Source organism: Schistocerca serialis, chromosome 4, assembly GCF_023864345.2.
Source record: "Schistocerca serialis cubense isolate TAMUIC-IGC-003099 chromosome 4, iqSchSeri2.2, whole genome shotgun sequence".
Lineage (NCBI taxonomy): Eukaryota > Metazoa > Arthropoda > Insecta > Orthoptera > Acrididae > Schistocerca > Schistocerca serialis.
Window position 1 is genome coordinate 79,385,031 of NC_064641.1, and position 26,617 is coordinate 79,411,647.

The following is a 26,617-nucleotide window of genomic DNA, read 5'->3' on the forward strand; positions in this document are numbered from 1 at the left end:
CAAAACGGCCATGCTGTGCTGGTACTGCGAACGGCTGAAAGCAAGGGGAAACTACAGCCGTAATTTTTCCCGAGGGCATGCAGCTTTACTGTATGATTACATGATGATGGCGTCCTCTTGGGTAAAATATTCCGGAGGTAAAATAGTCCCCCATTCGGATCTCCGGGCGGGGACTACTCAAGAGGATGTCGTTATCAGGAGAAAGAAAACTGGCGTTCTACGGATCGGAGCGTGGAATGTCAGATCCCTTAATCGGGCAGGTAGGTTAGAAAATTTAAAAAGGGAAATGGATAGGTTGAAGTTAGATATAGTGGGAATTAGTGAAGTTCGGTGGCAGGAGGAACAAGACTTCTGGTCAGGTGACTACAGGGTTATAAACACAAAATCAAATAGGGGTAATGCAGGAGTAGGTTTAATAATGAATAGGAAAATAGGAATGCGGGTAAGCTACTACAAACAGCATAGTGAACGCATTATTGTGGCCAAGATAGATACGAAGCCCACACCTACTACAGTAGTACAAGTTTATATGCCAACTAGCTCTGCAGATGACGAAGAAATTGAAGAAATATATGATGAAATAAAAGAAATTATTCAGATTGTGAAGGGAGACGAAAATTTAATAGTCATGGGTGACTGGAATTCGAGTGTAGGAAAAGGGAGAGAAGGAAACATAGTAGGTGAATATGGATTGGGGGACAGAAATGAAAGAGGAAGCCGCCTGGTAGAATTTTGCACAGAGCACAACATAATCATAACTAACACTTGGTTTAAGAATCATGAAAGAAGGTTGTATACATGGAAGAACCCTGGAGATACTAAAAGGTATCAGATAGATTATATAATGGTAAGACAGAGATTTAGGAACCAGGCTTTAAATTGTAAGACATTTCCAGGGGCAGATGTGGACTCTGACCACAATCTATTGGTTATGACCTGTAGATTAAAACTGAAGAAACTGCAAAAAGGTGGGAATTTAAGGAGATGGGACCTGGATAAACTAAAAGAACCAGAGGTTGTACAGAGATTCAGGGAGAGCATAAGGGAGCAATTGACAGGAATGGAGGAATTAAATACAGTAGAAGAAGAATGGGTAGCTTTGAGGGATGAAGTAGTGACAGCAGCAGAGGATCAAGTACGTAAAAAGACGAGGGCTAGTAGAAATCCTTGGGTAACAGAAGAAATATTGAATTTAATTGATGAAAGGAGAAAATATAAAAATGCAGTAAGTGAAACAGGCAAAAAGGAATACAAACGTCTCAAAAATGAGATCGACAGGAAGTGCAAAATGGCTAAGCAGGGATGGCTAGAGGACAAATGTAAGGATGTAGAGGCCTATATCACTAGGGGTAAGATAGATACCGCCTACAGGAAAATTAAAGAGACCTTTGGAGATAAGAGAACGACTTGTATGAATATCAAGAGCTCAGATGGAAACCCAGTTCTGAGCAAAGAAGGGAAAGCAGAAAGGTGGAAGGAGTATATAGAGGGTCTATACAAGGGCGATGTACTTGAGGACAATATTATGGAAATGGAAGAGGATGTAAATGAAGATGAAATGGGAGATATGATACTGCGTGAAGAGTTTGACAGAGCAATGAAAGACCTGAGTCGAAACAAGGCCCCCGGAGTAGACAATATTCCATTGGAACTACTGACGGCCGTGGGAGAGCCAGTCCTGACAAAACTCTACCATCTGGTGAGCAAGATGTATGAAACAGGCGAAATACCCTCAGACTTCAAGAAGAATATAATAATTCCAATCCCAAAGACAGCAGGTGTTGACAGATGTGAAAATTACCGAACTATCAGCTTAATAAGTCACAGCTGCAAAATACTAACACGAATTCTTTACAGACGAATGGAAAAACTAGTAGAAGCCAACCTCGGGGAAGATCAGTTTGGATTCCGTAGAAACAATGGAACACGTGAGGCAATACTGACCTTACAACTTATCTTAGAAGAAAGATTAAGGAAAGGCAAACCTACGTTTCTAGCATTTGTAGACTTAGAGAAAGCTTTTGACAATGTTGACTGGAATACTCTCTTTCAAATTCTAAAGGTGGCAGGGGTAAAATACAGGGAGCGAAAGGCTATTTACAATTTGTACAGAAACCAGATGGCAGTTATAAGAGTCGAGGGGCATGAAAGGGAAGCAGTGGTTGGGAAGGGAGTAAGACAGGGTTGTAGCCTCTCCCCGATGTTGTTCAATCTGTATATTGAGCAAGCAGTAAAGTAAACAAAAGAAAAATTCGGAGTAGGTATTAAAATTCATGGAGAAGAAATAAAAACTTTGAGGTTCGCTGATGATATTGTAATTCTGTCAGAGACAGCAAAGGACTTGGAAGAGCAGTTGAATGGAATGGACAGTGTCTTGAAAGGAGGATATAAGATGAACATCAACAAAAGCAAAACAAGGATAATGGAATGTAGTGTAATTAAGTCGGGTGATGCTGAGGGAATTAGATTAGGAAATGAGGCACTTAAAGTAGTAAAGGAGTTTTGCTATTTGGGGAGCAAAATAACTGATGATGGTCGAAGTAGAGAGGATATAAAATGCAGGCTGGCAATGGGAAGGAAAGCGTTTCTGAAGAAGAGAAATTTGTTAACATCCAGTATTGATTTAAGTGTCAGGAAGTCATTTCTGAAAGTATTCGTATGGAGTGTAGCCATGTATGGAAGTGAAACATGGACGATAAATAGTTTGGATAAGAAGAGAATAGAAGCTTTCGAAATGTGGTGCTACAGAAGAATGCTAAAGATTAGATGGGTAGATCACATAACTAATGAGGAAGTATTGAATAGGATTGGGGAGAAGAGAAGTTTGTGGCACAACTTGACCAGAAGAAGGGATCGGTTGGTAGGACATGTTCTGAGGCATCAAGGGATCACCAATTTAGTATTGGAGGGCAGCGTGGAGGGTAAAAATCGTAGAGGGAGACCAAGAGATGAATACACTAAGCAGATTCAGAAGGATGTAGGTTGCAGTAGTTACTGGGAGATGAAAAAGCTTGCACAGGATAGAGTAGCATGGAGAGCTGCATCAAACCAGTCTCAGGACTGAAGACCACAACAACAACAAGGAAGCAAATTCACCTGGGAACGTTTATGACTTGTTTTTGGTTGTCAATTGAAATACTCACCTGAAGTATTAGGGTACAGAATTATTCAACTGAAATTTAATTTAAAAAATTTCAAATACCTTACAATTTTCGTAGTATGAAATCTAGGATAATTTCAGAAAGAACTATTAAAATCAATATTTATTTTGTTATGTGTTATGTGAGCCTGTGAGTAGATGAGTGTCTATGTGGGACATTTGTCAAATTTCAATATTGCAGTATATACTGTCTTAAGTAACGTGCAACATTTACACAAGCCTGTCGTGGGAAAATGATCCTAGGGGATTTACCCACTTTGCTGATGACGTATGTGTAGGTGTGATTCCTCCCGCCGGTGGTTCGAGTCCTCCCTCTGGCATGGGTGTGTGTGTTGTTCTTAGCGTAGGTTAGTTTAAGATAGTTTAAGTAGTGAGTAAGTCTAGGGACCGATGACCTCTGCAGTTTGGTCCCTTAAGAACTCACACACAAACTCACACACATTTGAACATTTTCTAGGTGCGATTGATATTGTAACAGAGCAGCCAGAAAGTCAGCTGGAGTAAAATCTGCATCTAAAGAATATTTCCAGAATTATTGTCTTTTCGTTTCTCGTTTATTAAACATTATTATAATATTTGTATGTCAGATTGACGCAAATGCGTCTAAGGATTGGTGCAGGCCAGTTTTGGCGCGAGTATGATCACGAGCGAGTATTCTGATTGGCCGTCAGTATGGTCAGCCAATCAGAATTAAGACGGTTTCCGCTCGTTACCTGATAGATATACTGGGAGTGAGGCTGGAAGAAGAAAGTCGCTCGCTAGCTTTGAACGCGGACGGTCATGTTAGTAGTGCCAGTAAAATAATGTGTAAGATGAAGAATTACTGTTTGAGTTATTAGTGAGCTAAGTCGATAGCAGTTGTTGTTGAGGACTGCTTGGCGAAATTTCAGAGGTTTTGCGTAAATCTGTTGGACAGATATTCGCATGTGAAATATTGCCTTTCATAGAATCCGCGTTGCATGTTTCAGTATTCAACCACTGAGCATTTTTGGCGAGCAGTTTCTTTTTTAGAAATCCATAAGAAGGACCAAATGTAGTACCTCATATTAGTGGTGAAATTAATGACTGTGAAAACGTTGTTTAATTTGGGTCGGGTTTGGAAAGATTTCTGGTTGCTGTGTGTGTGAAATCTGTGTATGAGTCGTGAAGTGGAAGGAAATAACCAATAGTTTAAATGTGGACTGAACAGTACCTTTTCTTTGGTTATCAAGGACAAAATAAACATTATTGTGTTGAAATTTCGGACATTATTTTCCAGAAGCCAATCCATTTTCTTACTGCTCGATAAAACTGGACGAGAGTATTTCTACAGAACTTTCTTTCGTAACTAGAGTTGTGCGGCCTCAGTAATTGTAGATATTATTTGGTGTTTCTTATCAACGCTGCTTTTACATCATCTTGTAAGTATCGAAGTATCTGTATTGCGCGGCGCAATTTCTTACTGTTCTCGCAGTAACCATGTGCTTTCTTTGCATTTAGAAAACGAATCACAGGTCTGATTTCACACGGGCGGCATTTTCAATAACGGCTGACATTATAAAGAAGCGCTACAAAGCACACGTCGGCAGCAACGATCTGTAAATGGCGTACCAGTCTTCTCCTTGAGTCAGAGTAACTGCCGCCCATGCTCGGAACTGCGATCGTAGCGCTGCCGTGGATGGAAATAGAAACGGAACTTACTTTGTGGACGACGCTCGTACGTGAATTTAATTCCTGTCTTCTGCATATATGCAGACTGAAGTAGCGAATGAAAATTTGTACCAAGGCCGGGATACGAATGTAGTGTCACCGCCAGACACCACACTTGCTAGGTGGTAGCCTTTTAAATCGTCCGCGGTCCGCGAGTATACGACGGACCCGCGTGTCGCCACTGTCAGTAATTGCAGACCGAGCGCCGCCACACGGCAGGTCTAGAGAGACTTACTAGCACTCGCCCCAGTTGTACAGCCGACGTTGCTAGGAAAGGTTCACTGAGAATTACGCTCTCATTTGCCGAGACGATAGTTAGCATAGCCTTCAACTAAGTCAATTGCTACGACCTAGCAAGGCGCCATCACCAAGTTATATTGAGATTCTATTAATGTATCATCAAGAGCGATGTTCTACAAATGTGGATTAAAGTTAAGTATTCCAGAAGCTACGTACTTTTCTTTATAGCATTCATTACGTATCCTGTTTCAGACCTCACGCCAGCCTGCGTGAGCTTATAGCGTGCATTTCGGCTTCCTCAAACAACACGGTGTTGGCACTTCTGCCGACACTTCAACGAAACTGGTTCTTCAGCTCACTAAGCAGATGCGCTAACCACTATGCCACCCTGGCACAGTGGCATTGTACAACAGCATGGACCACTCAAGCACACATCTCTACCCAATCCAAATTCCCATTCCCATCTCCGCTGATCTGGTATTCCCCGTAAACTCAAACAGCATGCAGAGGCTCTCCAATTGCATTGACACAGTACCTCAACATGGAACGAAGCTGGAGATCCTGCCTGAAATTTTCATTCTTTACTGCAGTCTGCACGTATAAATCATATCTTCGTATATCCATAATCTTCAGACGATGTTGTAACAACATCGAAACTAGTTGCCAATAAAACCAACACCTTTATACAGCTGGAGGAATTTCGTCATTTTTTAACATATACAGGGTGTCCGAAAAGTCTTTCCCTGATTACATAAATTGATAACTCAGGTTAGAAGTAAGATACAAATATGAAACTGGTGTCTAATTTTTTACAAACTATCAAAGTTTTTTTCACATATCAGTAAACTTCCATATGAGCATCCTTGGTAGCACGTAGCACATCTAGGTGATATTCAATTTCCGTCTACACATTAACCAACATCACTGGAGGGATCGATTCAACGACTGTGATAACCGTTGCCGGAGGGTTTCAAGATCTGGTACACGTGTTCGGTAGATCTTGACATAACCCCGTAAAAAGAAGTCTAATGGGGTTATTTCAGGAGAGCGTGGAGGCCAAACCGTTGGCCAATCACGAACAATCCATCGCCCAGGAAAGGTCATATCGAGATAGGCACGGACGTCCAAACCCCAATGAGGCGGTGCACCGTCTTGCTGAAACAAGACATCGGGGTGATACTGAAGCAGCTGAGGAAGAGCATACAGTTGCAACATGTCCAGATACACTGCAGATGTGATGGTAGCCTCAGCGAAGAAGAATGACCCGATAATTCGATCGTGCAATAGCGCGCACCAAACATTCACCTTTGGACTGCCTCTGGTGCACTCCATGACCTCGCCAGGGGGTTGTGAACCCCAAATTCGCACATTATGGCGATTCACTACTCCACTGACAATGAAGGTCGCTTCGTCGGAAAAGGCAATTCGTCTGAGATAACCATCATCGTCCTCAATACGCAAAGTCATATCGACGTGTACTGTCATTGGGAAAAAAGGCTTGAACGATGTGGAAGTTTACTGATATGTGAAAAAAACTTTGATAGTTTGTAAACAATTAGACACCAGTTTCATATTTGTATCTTACTTCTAGCCTGAGTTATCAATTTATGTAATCAGGGAAAGACTTTTCGGACACCCTGTACATCATAGGTATTTGAGACCTGATAAGGTCTGTGGAACCATATGGTTTCACTTCCTTTCCTCCACCTGAGGTTGAATTCCTGTTACTTTAATTCTTCTTCAATGTATAGATTAATAACATCGGGGATAGTCTTAAGTTGCTCTTTCCCTGTTTCAAACATTAGTTTTAGTTCTTCGTGTATTACTCTATTTAGTCTCTGTAATGATATTTGCTGCGACAGTATCTGGCGGGCAGCCTTTGCTAGCCACCTCCTGGGAGCTCAGTTGGGTTTCCTCGCTACTCGCCGTAGCCCACATATACTTCTGTGTGGTCGTTTCAGAGAATCTGGGGCAGGACCTCGAGTCGACTGTGACACGCGCCGTGCCCAGCACAGAAACCACAACTCAAAGAACACATGTATAATTCGATTTTGAATAGCTGTACCTTTACATGGTTCAGACTCTCTTCTGAGTCTTTGTACCGCAGAAGATCATTCGTAAATTTTGTGCAGTGTATCAGGACGTTTAGGTTATTGGACGTACGCTGTTCCCGTGACGTCAATAGAATTCGATAGTGGGCTCGTCAGTGCGGCGGTGCGGCAAGTAGGCGATGCCGCCAGGGCAGGAAAGAGAGCGCGCTATCGCATCTGCGGCGTGCAAACGGCGGGGCGGGCATTGCCGGAAGCAGGAGATGGCAGGGCAGAGCCGCGGCTGTGCCGTGCCCACAAAGGGTGCGGGCCGCGTATTGATCTGCCGACACCTCGCCTCGCCTCGCCTCGCCTAGCCACGCACTGCACGCGCCGCGCGACACGCACCACGCAGCACGGCGGGGAGCCACGGCGCGACTCCAAGCGAAGAGGCCGGGAGGCGGCTGGCTGTTGCTGCGTCTATGCCCACATCTGCGTCGTACCGTCTTCCTGTTTGCCATATCTTCGTCTGCATCTACACCGCTTCTCTGCAAGTCACAATACCGCGTATTCCTACACTTCCAGACTGTACAACACAAGCGGCTTGAAGTGAAATTGCGTGCTTATGGAACATCGTCTCAGTTATGTGACTGGATTCGTTATTTCCTGTCAGAGAGGCCGTAGTTCGCAGTAACTGACGGGAAGTCATCGAGTAAAACAGAAGTGGTTTCTGGCGTTCCCCGAGGTAGTGTTATAGGCCCTTTGCTGTTCATAAACGATTTGGGACACAACCTGAGCAGCCGTCTTAGGTTTTTTGCATATGATACTATCGTTTATCGACTAGTAAAGTTATGAAAAGGTCAAAAAAGGTTGCAAAACGATTTAGAAAAGATATCTGTTAGGTGCAAAATTTGGCAATTGATCCTAAATAGCCGGCCGCTGTGGCCGAGCTGTTCTAGGCGCTTCAGTCCGGAACCGCGCTGCTGCTGCGGTCGCAGGTTCGAATCCTGCCACGGGCGTAGATATGTGTGATGCCCTTAGGTTAGTTAGGTTTAAGTAGTTCTAAGTTCTAGGCGACTGATGACCTCAGATGTTAAGTCCCACAGTGCTTAGAGCCATTTGAACCACTTAAAAAAAAGATCCTAAATAACAAAAGTGCGAGGTCATCCACATGAGTGCTGAAACGAATCCGTTAAACTTCGATTACACGACAAATCAGTCAAATCTAAAGGCCGTAAATTCAACTAAATACCTAGGAATTACAATTACGAACAACTTAAGTTGGGAGAAACACATAGAACATGTTGTGGGAAAGGCTAGCCAGGGCCTGCGTTTTATTAGCATGACACTTAGAAAATATAACAGATCTACTAAAGAGACTGCCTACACTACGATTGTCCGTCCTCTTTTACAATACTGCAGCGCAGTGTGGGATCCTTACCCGGTACGATTGACGGAGTACATCGAGAAAGTTCAAAGAAAGACAGCATCTTTTGTATTATCGCGAAATAGAGGAGAGAATGTCACAGAAATAATACAGGATTTGGGGTGGGCATCATGAAAACAAAGGTGTTTCTCGCTGCGGCGGAATTTTCTCACGAAATTCCAATCACCAACTTTCTCCTCCGAATGCGAAAAAAATTTTGCTGACGCCGACCTACATATGAAAAAACGATCATGATCATAAAGAAAATCAGAGCTCGCACGGAAACATATAGGTGTTTGTTTTTTCCGCGCACTGTACGACACTGGAACAATAGAGAATTATTGTGAAGGTGGTTCGATGAACCCTGTGCCAGGCACTTAAACCGAGCGAGGTGGCGCAGTGGTTAGCACACTGGACTCGCATTCGGGAGGACGACGGTTCAATCCCGTCTCCGGCCATCCTGATTTAGGTTTTCCGTGATTTCCCTAAATCGCTTCAGGCAAATGCCGGGATGGTTCCTTTGAAAGGGCACGGCCGATTTCCTTCCCCATCCTTCCCTAACACGAGCTTGCGCTCCGTCTCTAATGACCTCGTTGTCGACGGGACGTTAAACACTAATATCCTCCTCCTCCAGGCACTTAAATGCGATTTACAGAGTATCCAAGTAGGTGTAAATGTAGAAACCAGAGGGCACTTGTGGTACCGCACCACGGAGTATGATGCCGAATCTCTCTGAGTTTGCTATCATTCTCTTCTCGAAACGTACGAGTATACAGGTGGAATTTTGATACACTGCGGGAATGTAAAGTACTTCACCATGTAGCAACAGTTCGAAATTTATCAAACTTTTTGGAGATGCTTATAACATAATGGGTATTAAATAATGAAAGTTTCATTCCATTCGAAACTGATTTTCATCATCAGCATCAGTATGAAGTGTGACTCCAAGAGCACAAAGACACTCCTATATCCGTTGTAGCATTGAAGCAAACAGTCGCCGAGCGTCATATTGAGGAAAAAATGGCTCTGAGCACTATGGGACAACATCTGTGGTCATCAGTCCCCTAGAACTTAGAACTACTTAAACCTAACTAACCTAAGGACATCACACACATCCATGCCCGAGGCAGGATTCGAACCTGGGACCGTAGCAGTCGCGCGGTTCTGGACTGAGCGCCTAGAACCGCTAGACCACCGCGGCCGGCAAAATTGCCCATATTGAGGAATTTCTTGGTATGACTGAAACAGATGCTATGTCAGTTCATGAAGAATGCTAGCTGGAGTCTGATATTAATGTATACGTCTTCCTAGACATCGTCTATGGACGGTTAATCAGCGAACCGGACAGGCCAGTCAAGGATCGGTACATTCCTCAGTGCATTTGTAATGTGGCCTGGAGTTTGGGGACTTTCATTTCCCTGTTGGAAAATGCCATATGGTACCGCATATCCTGGTCGTGAAGTGTATGACTACATGGTTTATCAGTCTTGCCACACTCTGGCAAGTATTCATCCATCCTTCAACAATCACCAAACCAGTGTTCTTGTTATATCCAACACCTCCCCACACCATGATTCCAGGAGTTGGAGCCGTATGTGTCTCGAGAATCGTCGCCTTCTCTAACCTTTTCCACGTTATGTACAGACACGTTGGCGTCAATCCGACCATTTGACGTACAACAGTTCTATTCCACAATCTAGATTTAGGCCTTAAGCCATTGTCAAGTGTTACAAGTATAAAAATCATTATGTTTGACTTAGAACTCAAGTCATCGTCAAAATATTTACTTTTGACAAAATTGGTTTACATAACCGAAGATACACATTTTGATGATGACTTGTGTTCTACTCAAGTCGAAGGATTTTTTTGTAGTTGTAACAATTGATAATGGTCTAAGTTCGAAATCCTATATTGTGAAATAAAACCTGTTGTACAGTATGATGGGGGTTATCTCTTTCACAAAGTTTCATATGACTGAAACTTCCTGGCAGATTAAAACTGTGTGCCGGACCGAGACTCGAACTCGGGACCTTTGCCTTTCGCGGGCAAGTGCTCTACAAACTGAGCTACCTAAGCACGACTCACGCCATGTCCTCACAGCTTTACTTCTGCCAGAACATATGAGGACGGGGCGTGAGTCGTGCTTGGGTAGCTCAGTTGATAGAGCACTTGCCCGCGAAAGGCAAAGGTCCCGAGTTCGAGTCTCGGTCCGGCACACAGTTTTAATCTGCCAGGAAGTTTCATATCAGCGCACACTCCGTTGCAGTGAAAATCTCATTCTGGTTTCATATGACTGTCTATCCACATCAAAATAAAATCATTAGAAGTGAGTATCATCGCTGAACACGGAATTCCACTCAGCGTACCAGCTGACTTTGGTCTACACTAGGCATGTGTCTGGTGTGCGTGGTGTACTCGTATGTCAGATGGAATACGACAGACGGAAACGTAAGATCTTAACCCAGCTTCCAGCAATCTCTTCCCGGCGATTCGTGGTGTCACTCTGCCTATAACCTCTGCCCGGATTTCAGCTGTTGTCATCCGCCTGTTCGTCAGAATTACTCGACCAATCCTTTGATCTCCTCGTGACGTATTCCTTATTAAACGGGCCGTGCCCGTCCTTCTAACCATACGTCCCCAGCCCACTTCGTTGCTAGTCGTTCTGCAAATACTGTCTGTGCGATCTGTCGGTATGACGCCCCCGTGTCCCTCAAGCCACTGATTCGGCCTTTCTCAAACCGTGGCGATGAACTGCACGTACAGCTCCACTGACCCTGCTCTGTTACGGTCTCTGGCTCACAAGTTCCATTAACGCCACACACACCCAACAGTCATCATATACTCACAACAGTCTTCATCTATAGAAATGGCTTTTCTATGTCGTGAAAATAAGCTCGCATAAGAATGAAATTTTAAGCAACATATCCCACATGCTTGGAAATGACAGTGTCAGTTTGGCAGCGTTCGGTCATGGGGTTCATGGTGCAACACTTTCCATTTCCATTAATCCAGTAATCCTCCCCGCGTTGCACAATGCCAGCCGCTGAAGTTTGATCGGCACTTCCCCTAATGCTTTGGCGCTTACAAAACTATGGTTCAAATGGCTCTGAGCACTATGGGACTTAACATCTGAGGTCATCAGTCGCCTAGAACTTAGAACTACTTAAACCTAACTAACCTAAGGACATCATACACATCTATGCCCGAGGCAGGATTCGAACCTGCGACCGTAGCGGTCGCGCGGTTCCAGACTGTAGCGCCTAGAACCGCTCGGCCTCACCGGCCGGCTACAAAACTATCCCCGACGAGACGCACCGCTTTTCACTCGATTTTCTCTCTTAATGATAGTCTGCTATCTGTTTCTATTACTTATAGTTCCGCATGGTCGCTCCAGTTTCAGTAATTCCATACAGTAACTCCTACGTATTTTACCGTTTGCTTGCGTTTCCAGTTATTTTTCGAAAATTAAAGGCCATTCCCTGTACCACGCGTTGAACATCTGCTACTCTTTCTGCATTGCGGTTTTCTAGCGTTGCAACTTTTCTGTATGCAACTGCATAGACCGTGAACTGTTTTAAGGAGATTTCCAAAGTATCCAGATTATCACACAGTTGGTTACTTTCAACCATTATCAAAAGTGATCCGACTTTTACGTTCCGTAAAGACCACAGTCTTACTTTTCTTTCGTTAAGAAGTTCTTGCGATTCGTTATATAGGCTAATCTTTTGTGACGATGTGATACTGCTACAATTTTTACTTTTATTACTCTTCCCCGTAGATGAATGCTTCTTCTGCAAAAAGTCTGAAATTTATCAAAAACACCTTCTGAGGCAGATGTCGTCAAACTGCGGCCCGAGGGCCGTATGCGGCCAGAATGAAGTATTGGTGCGGCCTGCGGTTGTCAGTAGTGTTTTGCAACAACTTGCAGCTAGCACGAGACCCCATACAGCACCCTTGTCCGTCCTATCCTGGAACACTGCTGGGTGGTGTGGGATCCGCATCAGGTGGGACTGACGGATGAAATCGAAAATGTACAAAGTACGACAGCTCGATTTGTATTATCGCGAAATAGGGGAGACAGTGTCACAGACATGATAAGTGCATTGGAGTGGCAGTCATTAAAACAAAGGCGTTTTTCGTTGCGTCGGGATCTTCTCATGAAATTTCAATCACCAGTTTTCTCCTCCGGTTGCGAAAACATTCTGTTGGCACCCACCTACATAGGGAGAAATGATCATAACGATTAAATAAGAGAAATCGGGGCTCGCACAGAAAAACTTAAGTCCTCGCTTTTCCCGCGTGCTGTTCGAGAGTGAAACGGTAGAGAGACAGCTTGAAGGTGGTTCAAATGGCTCTGAGCACTATGCGACTCAACTTCTGAGGTCATCAGTCCCCTAGAACTTAGAACTAATTAAACCTAACTAACCTAAGGACATCACACATATCCATGCCCGAGGCAGGATTCGAACCTGCGACCGTAGCGGTCACGCGGTTCCAGACTGAAGCGCCTTTAAGCGCACGGCCACACCGGCCGGCTAAGGTGGTTCATTGAACCCTCTGCCCGGCACTTTATTGTCAATAACAGGGTAATCACGTAGATGTAGATGTAGCAGCTAACAGTCGAACGAAAAAAAAAAAAAAAAACGAAAGTTAAGAACTTCTTAAGAGTGTAATTTCCCTGCTCAGTAACTAACAAAAATTTAGGGAGTAGTATTTTAAGATGTGCTTCACTTTAATTGACGTTTGTGAATGCGGCCGTGAGCTAAGTGAAGTTGGCCGCTTTCCTCTGGGGAGGAGGATAAGTAGCGCGGCCGCTGTGGGGTTGTGGGTGTGAGAGACGGAATGTTTTATCGATTGTGTTCCAGTACTGGCAACTCACCGCCGTGCACAATTGGTACCGATCAGCTGCTATGGTATAACTTTTCGTACGGAAATAACGTGGATTCGCGATTGCGCATTAGAGAGGCGGTCATCTTCAAATGCGGTACTTATTCTTAATAAGGAACATTAAATTAATTAAGACTGTCGTGATACAAAGCAATGGGTAGAAGTATACTGACATTCAAAATATTAAGTAAAAATTTGTGGTTGTGTCACATGTTGCATAATGCATTTAAGTGGAGTTACTGTTATTAATCTGGCCGTTCGGTGTGGCCGATCGGTTCTAGGCGCATCAGTCTGGAACCGCACGACCCCTACGGTCGCAGGTTCGAATCCTGCCTCGGGCATGGATGTGTGTGATGTCCTCAGGTTAGTTAGATTTAAGTAGTTCTAAGTTCTAGGGGACTGGTGACCTCAGATGTTAAGTCCCACAGTGCTCGGGGCCATTTTTTTGTTATTAATCTATTAATCATCCGCTCACACAGCCACCACAACAAAACTTAGGTAATTACAGTGTCACGTCAACGTTGGGGTCGCTGAGGTTGGCAGTAAGAACAGTCGACGCGAAGTTTTGTGGGTGGTGACGACGTTTAACTATCACTGCTTGGAGGACGGCGACTAACTCATTGCGCCCTTATTACACTCGCTAGTCTATTGGGGGCTCATAAGGTACTAATAGATGTAGGTTACTAATTAATAATATCGGTACATACGCTGTCCGATGCGCCACCTAAAAAAATATTGCCTCTTGAGCGAAAAAGTTTGAGACTGCTGTTCTGAGGAATCTACATGCAATGCGGGCAGTGACGGCGCTACCACACTTCTCTGGAGGACACGCGAGATTAGGGCAGTGTCTGAGGATGAGCCTCAACCACAACTAACGCGTCACGTTGCGACTGTCAGGCTTGGCCAGGCACCCCGTCCGAACCTGTTTCCTTGAGTAATGGCGTACTATTCAAATGCAACAGATTTCGAAACTCTAAAATCCCGAACCTAACATCTTATCTGTGTGCACGATCCTTATTACATTACAGTTTGCTATGCTGAGTGTGAAAGTGAAAAATAAAGCCTGTCCGTTTTCTGCGGTTTTTCAGGCGTTTGACTTTCGTTTCTCAAAAACGATGTCTGAAGCGGTAGCCAGATACGGGAGGTCTAAGATATTAAATCACATGCACAACCACGACTTGTATATGAGCATGGCTGTTTCTGACGAGAATCTCCCCAGAGGTTCTGACGCGTCCCTGAAAACATAGACGGTCCGTCTCCGTCCCAGATTAAAAAGAGGATCAGTTGTCTCTGTTTGCTTGTGATTCTTCAATTTCTCCAGGCGTATTTTATGACCATGGAGATCGAAACGGATGGGATACTCCCTTTCCTAGGTGTTTTGATTAGAAGACGAGCTGACGGCGGTTTGGGCCACAGCTTGTATAGGAAGAAGACGCGCACCGTTTTGTACCTACACGCGGATAGCTGCCACCACCCGGCACAAAAGAATGGCGTGCTCAAAACTCTTGTACACAGAGCTCACACCATCTCCGACAGGGACAGTCTCCAACAAGAATTGGACCATCTGAAGACCGTGTTTCGGAGGAACGGTTACAAGGAAGGGCAAATTCGGAAGGCTCTACATCCCACACCTGCAGCACCGGCGGAAACTGAGGATGAACCTCAGGAGAAGGCAGCCTCGGCAATTATTCTGTTTTGTGGGGCCTTATGCGGAAAAACTGCTGTAAGACATCGTGGTCTCCTGACCTTCATTGCTTACAAATTCCGCCCTCACAATCATATTCCACACATCAAGACGCTTCGTTCGAACCCAAACTCGATAAGATAAAGTCAATGTTGCATGAATTCATGTAAACGATATGCAAATAACAAGTAAGCGCACCGTGGTTGAAATACTCGAGACTGGCGTACACACACACATTCTAGACACGACGGGCACAGGAGCTTTTAGTTCGGGAGAGCAACTGCACGCCAGGAGGCTGGTCCCAACCTATCTACGTCGGCCGGTGACCGCCCGTAGAGCAGACTTCGTTTGTCTGAGTGAAAGGACGACCGCGTGTTCAGCTTAAAAGCAAATTCCGCTACATTATTTGGGAGCGCCCAGCCTACGCATTCTTTATAAATATAGCACGCTGTTTCAGAGATTTTTCACAGGGAGACAGCAAACGCCAAACGCCGATGCTACAGATTTCCGTATTGGTCGCCTTAAATGAAACGTCATTCTCCCGTTTTAGAAGGGCAATGCTGATTGGCAGACGATATTTCTGACGCCTTGAGCTGAAGGAGTAATGGAAGAGACCGAATGATATACCCCTTCACGTCTGCCGTGGAGAGGGGCCGTTCCGTTGCCGCTCTTGGAGCGAGAACACGTAACGAGAGCGTGCGTGCTCGTACGTGTACTCAAAGAGCAAGGAACAAGTCTCTCCTCAGTACTTCACTGCGAGAGCACCTCTGTCGAGAGCAAATCGAAGTGCTACTCTATATTGAGTCCTAGCGATTAAGCATTGTTCACTGTGTTGGCCGCCACACTTACTGTGCGGTGTGAACGGACAGAGTTATAGTTAAAGGCCTGCAAGCGAATTTTTGAGTGGCATCGCGGTGGACTTGTTATCTGACCAGTGTGCCACGCCAATAGTTAGACTAGGGGCGAATAGGAGTCCTTGACTTCATCAAGGCGTAGGGAGAGTTTGATTGGCGAAGATCAATCCAGATAGAACGAGAGTTATCTTATTTGTCAGCAACGAGCGGCGCAGACAGCAGTCATCGCAGCTTACGGTATTGTGCGTTACAGCTCTTGCGAGCCCCATATTTCCTCCACAACAGTACACTTCACTGCATTTCACATGCGACAGCCTCGACCGTACCTAGCAACATTCAAATGGATAATTATTCAAGTTGAGTAGGTGCGGCTCTCAGCCAATCTGCCAAGTCAATAACAATCTTAAACTTTGAACAGAAATTTCATTAGCGAATCCTATCCTTAAGAGGTAACTTCACATTCTGAAAAGAACCTGCAAATGATGGCCCGCATCTCGTGGTCGTGCGGTAGCGTTCTCGCTTCCCACGCCCGGGTTCCCGGGTTCGATTCCCGGCGCGGTCAGGGATTTTCTCTGCCTCGTGATGGCTGGGTGTTGTGTGATGTCCTTAGGTTAGTTAGGTTTAAGTAGTTCTAAGTTCTAGGGGACTGATGCCCATAGATGTTAAGTCCCAAAGTGCTCAGAGCCATTTGAACCATTTTTTTGCAAATGATGTTTTCAGTTCATAACTTAAAGTGCCATTGTGATTTCTCAGAATTTTTGCAAAATAAATAATAATTTTCGTTAGTTTCATGTTTTTCTTACACTAACTAGCACTACTCCAGTACCCAAGTATCCCACTACTTACGTAAGAAATTTTGTGAATTTTTGTGTTATTTCCTTACAGAGGACGACTCCAGAAGATATTTATTGCTGAAGTTTTTCAGGCATTTCTCTTTAGAACGTTAGGAGCGTCTGTCTGACTTCTGTAGTAGTGTGGGGGTGGAAATTGCATCTTGCAGGAGCCACAGCGTAAAGGGTACGTCTCATATTAATCCGTTGCGCAGAATGACAGAATAGCACCCACACGCTCACACTGGACGCATTTTACGTAAACGCCAAGTGAGTACCATCTTCCATCCTCCAAGCAAAACCAAGAGCCTTCTTGGTAGTGTCAAGGACAACCTCGGTCTACGTAAATCAGGGGTTTATCAGATACCTTGCCAATGCGGTAGTGTATACGTAGGGCAGACCATTCGTACCATTGAGGACCGATGCCGAGAACATCGACGGCACACTAGACTGCAACAGCCCAGTACGTCGCCAATCGCTGAGCATTGCCTCTCGGAGCTCCACAGCATGGATTATGACCAAACAAAAGTCCTGACACAGACTTCCAAATACTGGGACTGTGTCATCAAAGAAGCCATAGAGGTCAGAGTAAGGGAGCCACAACTAAATGGAGACAGCGGTTACATCCTTAGCAAGGCATGGGAACCCGCGGTCACCCGGATGAAGAAGAAAAAGGATATTTCCCAGAGTGTACCGACTTTGGGGGAGGGGAGAAGAATAACGAGAGCGGTGCCGGCAGACCCTCCTGAACGGACGCTGTACCTGGACCGCACAGACTCGTAGGAAGCGCCTGAGGGGGGAGCGGGAGGGGGATTGTCCTATATATACTTGGCGCCAGCCCACCGCCGGTCAGTACATCAGCGCACCTGATGATGGCAACGTGGTCGACGTGAAACTTGTCAGATATTTTACAAGAGTAATACGGTAGTACAGTTTCCCAGTGAATAATGTGGCAGTGCAAAACATTTTTTTGTCTGAACTTACTTTACAGGCAGAGAGGACTGCGCGCAGCTACACAGCTCCTCTTGCCTGAATTCTGCTCCCTGCTTTCTGCTGCGAATCTCCCTCAATGCTGGTCTGCAAGAAGTTCTCACTGATTCCACCTTCCATCTTTTCTTTCCACTTAAGCTACGTTTATTTAACACTTTCCTACATTTTATTAAAACGTTACACACACACACACACACACACACATCCACTTTTATGTACTTAGAAGGTCTTATAACCTTCAGATCGCAATTGTCGAAGTAAACATCATCGGTGTCACATGAATTAAGTATCCCTCGGTCTGTTCATTGAGACAGTGTCACCCCTCTGGCGGTGTCCGAATAGAAATTTTAGTCTGTGACAAGCACTCTTCACATAGCCCCTCCGGTTGGCCGCGCGGTCTAACGCACGCACGTCTTTCCGGGCGGGAAGGGGCGCCGGTCCGGCACGAATCCGCCCGGCGGATTTGTGTCGAGGTCCGGTGTGCCGGCCAGTCTGTGGATGGTTTTTAGGCGGTTTCCCATCTGCCTCGGCGAATGCGGGCTTGTTCTCCTTATTCCGCCTCAGTTACACTATGTCGCCGATTGTTGTGCAATGAAGTTCTCCACGTACGCGTACACCACCATTACTCTACCACGCAAACATAGGGGTTACACTCGTCTGGTGTGAGACGTTCCCTGGGGGGTGCACCGGGGGCCGAACCGCACAATAACCCTGGGTTCGGTGTGGGGCGGCGGAGGGGTGAAGTGGACTGCGGTAGTCGTCGTGGGGTTGTGGACCACTGCGGCTGCGGCGGGGACGGAGCCTCTCCGTCGTTTCTACAGGGTGTTTCAAAAATGACCGGTATATTTGAAACGGCAATAAAAACTAAACGAGCAGCGATAGAAATACACCGTTTGTTGCAATATGCTTGGGACAACAGTACATTTTCAGGCAGACAAACTTTCGAAATTACAGTAGTTACAATTTTCAACAACAGATGGCGCTGCGGTCTGGGAAACTCTATAGTACGATATTTTCCACATATCCACCATGCGTAGCAATAATATGGCGTAGTCTCTGAATGAAATTACCCGAAACCTTTGACAACGTGTCTGGCGGAATGGCTTCACATGCAGATGAGATGTACTGCTTCAGCTGTTCAATTGTTTCTGGATTCTGGCGGTACACCTGGTCTTTCAAGTGTCCCCACAGAAAGAAGTCACAGGGGTTCATGTCTGGCGAATAGGGAGGCCAATCCACGCCGCCTCCTGTATGTTTCGGATAGCCCAAAGCAATCACACGATCATCGAAATATTCATTCAGGAAATTAAAGACGTCGGCTGTGCGATGTGGCCGGGCACCATCTTGCATAAACCACGAGGTGTTCGCAGTGTCGTCTAAGGCAGTTTGTACCGCCACAAATTCACGAAGAATGTCCAGATAGCGTGATGCAGTAATCGTTTCGGATCTGAAAAATGGGCCAATGATTCCTTTGGAAGAAATGGCGGCCCAGACCAGTACTTTTTGAGCATGCAGGGACGATGGGACTGCAACATGGGGCTTTTCGGTTCCCCATATGCGCCAGTTCTGTTTATTGACGAAGCCGACCAGGTAAAAATAAGCTTCGTCAGTAAACCAAATGCTGCCCACATGAATATCGCCGTCATCAATCCTGTGCACTATATCGTTAGCGAATGTCTCTCGTGCAGCAATGGTAGCAGCGCTGAGGGGTTGCCGCGTTTGCATTTTGTATGGATAGAGGTATAAACTCTGGCGCATGAGACGATACGTGGACGTTGGCGTCATTTGGACCGCAGCTGCAACACGGCGAACGGAAACCCGAGGCCGCTGTTTGATCACCTGCTGCACTAGCTGCGCGTTGCCCTCTGTGGTTGCCGTACGCTGTCGCCCTACCTTTCCAGCACGTTCATCCGTCACGTTCCCAGTCCGTTGAAATTTTTCAAACAGATCCTTTATTGTATCGCTTTTCGGTCCTTTGGTTACATTAAACCTCCGTTGAAAACTTCGTCTTGTTACAACAACACTGTGTTCTAGGCGGTGGAATTCCAACACCAGAAAAATCCTCTGTTCTAAGGAATAAACCATGTTGTCTACAGAACACTTGCACGTTGTGAACAGCACACGCTTACAGCAGATAGACGACGTACAGAATGGCGCATCCACAGACTGCGTTGTCTTCTATATCTTTCACATCACTTGCAGCGCCATCTGTTGTTGAAAATTGTAACTAATGTAATTTCGAAAGTTTGTCCGCCTGAAAATGTACTGTTGTCCCAAGCATATTGCAACAAACGGTGTATTTCTATCGCTGCTCGTTTAGTTTTTATTGCCGTTTTAAATATACCGGTCATTTTTTAAACACCCTGTAGGTCCCCGGTTAACATACAATACAATACAATACAATACTCTTCATATGATAGTTAATGGAAGAAGGCACTTTGCAAAGCTGGTGGTACCAGTGATAAGTAGCTGGATTATTTAAATCGAAATCGTTAACGTATACTTAACAAGGTTTACTTAACACAGAGCGAGTTAGAATGAACTTAGATATTACATATTCTTGTCTATACGTACTACGTTCACGATGAAATCAAGTTTCCATTACCATGTTTTTCCGGATAAAAATCCAGTGTCGAACTGGGCATAAGAAAACTTACATCTGTAGCTACAGCCTGCGACTCGCTGTGAACTGCGCGATGGAGGCTTCTCTCATTGTACCTTATGTCAAGGTGATTCTTCCTTCTCCATTCACGGACAGAGCAAGGGAAGAATAATTACTTGTACATCTCTGTGAATGCAGTTTTTTGCGTAATTATCCCTACACGATTTCAACAGGATAGGTATGTATGGGTCCGTAGGATACTCGTAGTTTCTGTCCTGAAAGAGAGTATTTGTATTGTCCCAAGCGCGTTCTCGAGAGATGTACGGGATCTTTCTTCGAGTGTCTACAACTTGAGAGTCAGTTAAACAAACCAGTGATCAGTCACTCCCTTCAATGTATACACTCGATGCCTCCTGTTGATCTGACACTTGGGCATTATTGAAGTACTGGCCGTACAAGTGCCTCGTATGTAATCCCTTTTGTAGACTAACTGCAACTTCCCATTATACTTTACCTAAAACTAAGCCTATATGGTTGTTCCACTTCGTATCACTACACACTTATGTTCCTAAATATTGGTATGACATGAGTGACTCAAGTTGTTACTGATTAATACTGCAGCGCACAATTTTACGTTTCGTGACATGCGAACTTTGCATTCCTGTGCATGTAGAGATAGCTGTCAGATTTTATACCAGGCTGATATGCCGAGAAGTAACTAGATATTACTGCCGTTTTGACTGGATAGAATAACTGCACTGCATGTGAAATGTCTGAGATTGGAAGTAACAGTACCCGCAAAGCCATTAATGTGTAACATGAGCAGCAACGGTCCTATTACCCTCCACAGGGCACTCCAGTTATTACATCAGTGTCTGCGTCTGGTCTGACAGAGTATTTGATGTGGAACGTGTTAGTTTACAGTCTACGTATGCCTGATATCCTATCATGGCCACAAGGTGGCAATTTAGAGGTCACAAAATAGCAAACCGGATTAGATTTAACAAGAATGAACGCTTTAGTCTTTACTCGTGTAACTGGAGATACACCACTGAAACAAAAGCCCAATGACATTCAACAACGTCAGACTGCAGCACGCGGTCTATTTGGAACAAATAATTTTTTATTCGCATTAGTCCTAATCGCATTTGGTGAACTTATGACAGATTATAAATTTCGACCGTTACGAATCATAAAAACTAAAAGTCGAATAAACAGACAAAAATCTGAAATTACTATCAAATAGGAAAAACTATTAAAACTTTTAAAAGAGCAAAATAAACAGAAAAAAATGGAAACATGTCTAGTATCTTTTCACGAAAGTGATACATCAAATGATCATCCAGCGCCAATCATGGGCACTTGAAATCAACTGCCTCCTCTACTCGTACATTATACTTATGAAACAGACCAATTATGTTCATAGAAGGCTCTTGAGCACGCTCGGGTACATGTGCGAGAGGCACAGTTTAAAAATACATAAATCAGTACATATATTTAAAAAAGTATAATGTAAATATTATTTTTCATTTTTCGAAATATTATCAACTACAATTTAGAGCTTGTGGTGAAGCTAATATAAACGGCGACTACTCGTGCAATAAAACGAAATGTACACCTCACTACCTTGCAGATCACACTACAAATCGGCATTTCAAATGTAAAAGTCGGCCGGTGTGGCCGAGCGGTTCTAGACGCTTTAGGTTGGAACCCCGTGACCCCTACGGTCGCAAGTTCGAATCCTGCCTCGGGCACGGATGTTTGTGATGTCCTTAGGTTAGTTAGGTTTAAGTAGTTCTAAGTTCTAGGGGACTGATGACCTCAGATGTTAAGTCCCATAGTGCTCAGAGCCATTTGAACCATTTTCAAATGTAAAAGTATTATGTACAGACATAAACATAATTACATTGCGCAACATAGTGAGAGGCACCCACATGCCTTGCTCATACTGTGCCATCAAGCACTCAGGCCTGCAAGATGAGTGGTCTGCCAGGCGAGTGTATTCATTCTTATTTATCGAGTAATATAAACTCTCGTACTCTCAGTTAAGTTACAAATTATCCTCCTGTATGAATAATACGCAACGGAAACGCACATCTGACTATCAGTAATTTACAGAACTCTGACTGTTCACTACACACTGGCAATACCACATTTTCTTTTTGTCTTTTATTTAACGGCTTTTATCAACACGTGGCCACCGCACTGAATATGAATGGCGCACACATTGTAAATTCGGGACATCATGACAACATACAATTCGAAGGAAAAGGCCACCAATCTTTTTCTTTTCACTATCTTATTTATTCCGATAAATTCTATAACCTAAACACACAAATTCTATAACCTACAACAATAACACATGAGAAATTCCGCCCAGTGGGCATGGCTTTACATTGGTGATTCTCTATCTTATGGTCTCGTAATTATTTAATGCTACAGTGCACTTTCTGGATAGGATGGTGGATCTTTTATTATATCTCACACTTAGACTCTCACAATCATCATCACGAAACTTTCCTCCAGACCGAGCGGTACAAAAGGAACAAGCATAACCCACTACCTCTGAAACTACCTTGCTACTCTACCATGCAAACCACAAATACTTAAATTACATGACATACACCACACTGCAACATGAAATGCAAGACAGGGAATAGTCACAACATTATCACTTTCAGCTTTCCCACTTCAATTAATATTTATCCCAGATTCACACGACACTGCCCCACTTCGTAATTCTACTTTCCTACTATGAACTCTGGAGATATATGCACGTCTTCCTGTGCAATGCAAGCCAAGTGGCGTTGCTGGATAGACGGCTGACTCACCTTGTTTCTCTCTCAGAGTGTTATAGTTTGAATCAAGCGTCACACGGAAACATAACACGCAAAGTAATATTAAGAACATGTTCATCACACAAGCGAGTCCTCAACTGATACCATGGACGAGTACTTCTCTTTACCCTTTGTCTCATACACAGATTGAGACTCACACAGTACTCACCACGTGGAAGTACTCGTCTCTAATTTCAAGTACTGCACACGCCATTTCTTAAATATTTCCAACTTATAGTACACACGCTAGTAATTAAGCTTAACTTAAGCACCCGGAAGTATTTCCACTTATTGCTACACGTGGTTTCATTGTGACCGTTGGTCACTTCCGAAGATTACTACGATCCCATTAATATTATCTGCCTGACATTTAATTCTCCCCACAAAAGGTCCTGAAATAGAGAAATTATTATTCTAAACTGCTCTTAAGTATTTCACATGCATACCATGTCTCCACTCTTTTGTCCTTACGGAGCACAACTAAAACAGGTCTTAACAGCACAAGATCCAGCGGCAGAGTGCTGAAACATAGCCATTCTCTAGGTCCTCTCCCATCTCTGTCGATGTGGGGGAAGCACCTTGCTATCGTATTGGTCAGCCACATTTCAGGCGCTCAAAGCTCTGGTAAATTTCATCTCTTTGGTCCCACCGAAGGTGGCCAACGATCGACTCAAAGATGATGATATATTCACATTCACTATCTGCGGTTAGCAGACGACCATACATTCATTCATTTCACAGATCTCACCAAATTGGATGTAGGGATTTACTTTGTGGGAGTGCGCATGTGATCAATTAAATAAATAAATTGTCATTCTTTCCCACACTGGTACCCGGCTTCGCTGTATTAATTGAAATTGAGTTATTATTAGAAAAAATATGTTGTTCTGACAAGAATAACGAAGAATGTTGTACCTATTTTCAGTGTCGGGCGGTACTGTACCCTTTCAATAGTTGTCTTTATATTTGTACATAATACTTTTCCATTTGTACATTTGACATGCCGATGTATAGTACTATAAAAATTCAAAAGCATAAGATCCGATCATGACAGCAAAGCTCTGTCGAAACCAGTCATTCAACGGAAAGAGGTAAGTTGCGTTTTTTTTTTTTTTTTTTTTTTTTTTTTTTGAGCACTATTATGAGACTTAACTTCTGAGGTCATTAGTCCCCTAGAACTTAGAACTACTTAAACATAAATAACCTAAGGACATCACACACACCCATGCCCGAGGCAGGATTCGAACCTGAGACTGTAGCAGTCACGCGGTTCCAGACTGTAGCGCCTAGAACCGCTTGGCCACTCTGGCCGGCGGAAAAAGGTAAGTAAACTGTTTATTATTTCTAAAGTGATCGTCATAACTATTGATACACTTATCCCACAGTGAGACAAGACGATTGATTCCTGCACGGAAAAAAGTTTGCGGTTGCCTACGGAACAAAGATTGTACCCAGGCGTTCACTTCTTTATTCGAAGCAAATCGACTGTCACGAATGTCTTTCTTCAGGGCTCCAAAAATATGGAAATCGTATGGGGGGGGGGGGGGGGGGGGAGCGGAGAGATCAGGACTCTATGCAAGAGGTTGTTCCCAGTTGTTACCAAAATGTTTCGACTACGTTGCTGACTTTTCGCTAGGGAGCCCTTACACGTCCTCCGTACAGTCCCCAACTCTCACCATCCGATTGCCATATTTTTGGAGCCCTGAAGAAAGATATTTGTAGCCGTCGATTTGCTTCGGACGAAGAGATCGAAGAGATGCACACCTAGGTACAACCATGGTTCCCTAGGCAACCGCAAACATTTCTCTGTGAAGGCACTGACCGCTTATCTCACAGTGAGATAAGTGTATCAACAGCTACGGCGAATACTTTTGAAATAACAAAAAGTTTACTCACTATTTTCCATCTGCCTCATTTTAATAAATCTGGATTACCGAAGTGGGATTTTATCCGCCGTCCTCTAAGAGAGCAGTGTGGGTGATGAAAGTGGGTTGATTATCTTATCGTCGTTGGTTTCGGAACCCATTGTGGCGTTCGCTATGCGATTCAGTGGTTTGGTGTTTAACTAATTTGTAAATGAAGATTATAATGTTATTTCATTACAGTGAGTAATTACAAAATAATTTTTTTCTCCCGGCTACAGATTTGGTCAAGTTGCTAAAGAAATCCAAGTTAACGTTGTTTTAAGTGTTGTCTGTAAGTTATGTAGGTATCACTAAATCACAGTTCATACAACAGATTCTATACAACTATTGATTATGATGGAAACAGTTATCTTCAGCAAAATGATCGTTAAAACCACCGAATATCAGCCGCGCACAACACTGACGTATGTTACCTGAAACAATATTCTTCGCAACTCCTGCATAATTAATTTCGGCTCCATACATTAGCAAGAAAAAGTTTGATACTTCCTGGCTGCTTAAAACCGTGTGTCGGACCGAGACTCGAACTCGGGACCTTTGCCTTTCGCGGGCAAGTGCTCTACTAACTGAGCTACCCAAGCACGACTCACGGCTTGTCCTCACAGCTTTACTTCTGCCAGTACCTCGTCTCCTACCTTCCAAACTTGGGTAGCTCAGTGGTAGAGCACTTGCTCGCGAAAGGCAAAGGTCCCGAGTTTGAGTCTCGGTAAGGCACACAGTTTTAATCTGCCAGGAAGTTTCATATCAGCGCACACTCCGCTGCAGAGTGAAAACCTCATTCAAGAAATACACTCCTGGAAATTGAAATAAGAACACCGTGAATTCATTGTCCCAGGAAGGGGAAACTTTATTGACACATTCCTGGGGTCAGATACATCACATGATCACACTGACAGAACCACAGGCACATAGACACAGGCAACAGAGCATGCACAATGTCGGCACTAGTACAGTGTATATCCACCTTTCGCAGCAATGAAGGCTGCTATTCTCCCATGGAGACGATCGTAGAGACGCTGGATGTAGTCCTGTGGAACGGCTTGCCATGCCATTTCCACCTGGCGCCTCAGTTGGACCAGCGTTCGTGCTGGAAGTGCAGGCCGCGTGAGATGACGCTTCATCCAGTCCCAAACATGCTAAATGGGGGACAGATCCGGAGATCTTGCTGGCCAGGGTAGTTGACTTACACCTTCTAGAGCACGTTGGGTGGCACGGGATACATGCGGACGTGCATTGTCCTGTTGGAACAGCAAGTTCCCTTGCCGGTCTAGGAATGGTAGAACGATGGGTTCGATGACGGTTTGGATGTACCGTGCACTATTCAGTGTCCCCTCGACGATCACCAGTGGTGTACGGCCAGTGTAGGAGATCGCTCCCCACACCATGATGCCGGGTGTTGGCCCTGTGTGCCTCGGTCGTATGCAGTCCTGATTGTGGCGCTCACCTGCACGGCGCCAAACACGCAT